This window comes from Lactuca virosa, chromosome 7, assembly GCF_052849685.1.
Source record: "Lactuca virosa cultivar CGN04683 chromosome 7, Lactuca_virosa_CGN04683_v6, whole genome shotgun sequence".
NCBI lineage: Eukaryota > Viridiplantae > Streptophyta > Magnoliopsida > Asterales > Asteraceae > Lactuca > Lactuca virosa.
Genome location: NC_136432.1, coordinates 245,805,107 through 245,808,422, shown reverse-complemented (window position 1 = coordinate 245,808,422; position 3,316 = coordinate 245,805,107).

Sequence of the window (3,316 nt, the reverse complement as noted above, 5' to 3'; positions counted from 1 at the left end):
GATCTTTCTGGTGTCTTACCAGAATGGTGGTTACGAGACGTCTTGAGACCGGATCCAGGTTAGGGTCGGGAGTTGGCAGCTAGGATAGGCCTGCATTGTTAGAGGATCGTGTCCGTGAGATCATCCGGGAGGAGGTGATTGAGATTGTTCGAGGACAGTTGGCGGAGATATTTGGGTCTATCAAGACCGTTATGGTCGAGTATTTCGACGAGCGCTATGCAGCTAGAGCCGAGACGATTGTCGTGGCAGCTTTAGCAGCTGTAACAACTGCAGGGGGAGGAGCCAGTTAGGCTTTCTAGTATCGGGACTTCGATAATGCGAAGCCCCGACCTTTGATAGGGTTTGGGACCCGGTCATAGCCATGAGGTACCATATGACGTGAAGGGATGTTGCTTCACATATTCATGTTCTACTGACCAGAAGGTCAGGCTCGCTCGGAACCTGCTAGGGTCCGGGGCGAAGAATTGGTGGGGACTTGTTATTGGGACGTATTCTGAGGAGCAGAGAGCTGCAGCTACTTGGGATCAGTGAGGTGTTCTGTACTTGTTACAGTCTGCGGGTTAAGCGGGAGAGTCTAGAACATGCGATTCTAGATTGAGGCTTCGAGGGTTTTGTTCGAGGCTGGAATGTGAGTCGCGGGGACTCCGGAAAGGAGTAATGATTATGTTCAGCTGGAGTTATGCAACTGGAATTAAAATGGTTTATTTTCTAGGGCAAAGATTGTGCCCTTTCAGTTTAGGAGCTCGGAGAATTAAGCAGGCTTGTGACCCCAAGATCAGGTTGTATTCTAACTCGGGGTTAGTTGGTCGCCGGGATTGGCGACAATGGTTTAGCGCTGGTAAGCGCAGGTGGGTCGATGTAGCATAAGTATTTTTGGAGGTCCATTTCGCCTTGGATCTCTTGTATCAGACGCTAAGGATTGTTGGTGCAATCTATAGCACTTTCGGGATTGTAGACTACGTCTTGGAAGTGATTGTAGCCTGGTTTAGGGCAAAGGTTGTTTCAGCTACTGCAGTTCAGGGGTGGATGATTGAGATGGTGAGTGAGTCAGGGTGCGAGGCCCTGAATGATGAGTTCAAGAGTCGAAAGCGGGAGGATTGTTGGAATGCTTTGGGAAGAAGGGTATTATGTGGGAGGTCTGTGGACAGGGTCCCACAAGATGGTTATTCATCATTGTCAGGATTCAGTGGTTTTAGTAAGCATTATTGATTGGCGGAGGAAAGCGACAAGGGAAGTGGTTCGTGGCTAGGGTATTATTTGCAGAATTTATCTTTTGGTCTCCAAGACATGAGGGTGGGGCCATCCAAGCATTAGTGACTGTCGGTTGCACTGGGATGTAGTAAGTGTCCATCTGGTTATTAGAAGTGTGTGATAAATTGGGAAATAGTTGGTCGTCATCGGATCAATTATGGGAAAGTGAGAAGGGTTGGGATTTTCCTCAATGTCCATGTATTGTGAAGACTTAGTCGAATCTAAGTGGGGGGGAATCGTCCCGGGATACAGAAGCAAGAGCGGTGTTGAAAATGGGATAAGTCTCGCATCGTTGGCAGGTAGGAAGACAAACCAAGTGGTTGTTTGGTTGGAGGATTGTGTGAGTTGGGAGTCTGGTAAAACTCCCCAGCATGTGTATCACGTCTTCTCGGTGATAGATAACAGAATTCGTGGAAATCAGGTTGGAGTTTTGATCATGGTTTGAGTTCAGTTCGAGTATACGGTCGAGGGTGTACTCGACTCTGAGGGTTTTTGGATTGATAGATTGAGGGTTTTGTTAGCTGCCAGGGGTCGACAATACACTCAACACAGGAGTGCGAGTTATTTAGCGTGTGTAGTAGACACGCGGGTCAGGGAACAGACCACGGATTTCCGAGAGGGTGGACAATCGACATGAGGCCTAGGGTTGGGCTGGGGATATAGTCCACAGAGTAGATCAGAAGTTCGAAGCCCCAAGTGGGTGAGAACAGGATGCATGAGAGAGAGCATCAAGAGGGGTGGTCCAGGGAGATGCTCAACAGTTTAGAGCGGTCCAAATAGACTGAAGGCCAGTGGAGCGTACCAGTCAGACCGAAGGCTCGGAGAACGGTCCAGACATGCTGAAGGCCTAGAGAGGCGGTCCAGACATGCTGAAGGTTCTGAGAGTGGTCCAGATAGACTGAAGGCCTGGTAGGGCGGTCCAGTCATGCTGAAGACTCTGTATATGTTAGTAGATCTATGTTCGGGTATTGAGTAGGCTGCTATGCTATAGCAATCAATGGGTTTGTTCCAATTTTGAACCTGCGGTTGGAGTAGGCTGAGGACTCCGGTGTATTTTGGTTGATCGAAAGTGTTATTAGTAGACAGACGGAGTTTAAAGGATCTTGGTGATCTCATCAGTTCAGAGTGTCTCCGAGGTTTCATCATCTTGGATCGGGTGATACTCCAGTTGGAGACGGAGAGTAGATCTGAATGGGTATTCGTCAGTTTTGGGAAGGTTTGGGATTAGAATATCCTGTCATTCCGGTTCTGGGAACCGGGTTAGATCTTTCGCATAATTGTCTATGGCATTTGGATAGGGTTGAGGAGGTCCTGCTCTACGCAGTAGGCCAAGATACCCGGTGCGGGCCGACTGTAAGTCGTAGGCACGGAGGCTCGAAGGGAGCAGTAGGGTTGAGGCGGTAGGCCAGCAAACCCTGAGAGTTTTCGACTCGATATTTGGATTGATTAGGCATGTTGGTATGCTAACCCGAAGGAAGCGGTATGGGTTAGGTATGAGGGTCGTGCTGGTTGGCCGGTAGTGGTAGGTGTGTTGTTGTTGATTTGAGCCATTGTGATTCGTGTGTGGTAGTAATTTTCGCATCGTATGTTGTGCGTTGATGAGAGGAGCGTCGTTTAGGCCCTTCGAGTGGCGGAGGAAAGTGGATATCTGTAGGGTCGAAGTGTTGGGAAACGAAAGTGACGACACTAGTGTCGATCGGTCATCGGGAGCATTCCAGTCATGAGCTGAGGACCGGGGAGGGCATACCAGACTCATGATGTGGGATCAGAAGCAATCCAGACTTATGTTGAGAACCGCGTAAGGGTATTCCAGTCATAGGTCGTGGGCATAGAGATCGTAATAGTTATATTCCCTGCTGTAGCGGGTTTGAGGTAAGCGTATTGTTGAGATTTGGGTAAGTTGTACTCGGTTGTGTCGAGTCAGAGTAGTTAGAGGGAGCTGCAAGGTTGGATCCTTGGGCTTCAAGTATGGCTGTAGGCATGGGTTATGTGAGTAGTGGTGTTCCAATCTTGGGTATTCCATCATGAGGATGACCGGACCCTATGATTGATTGGACCCGGTGCA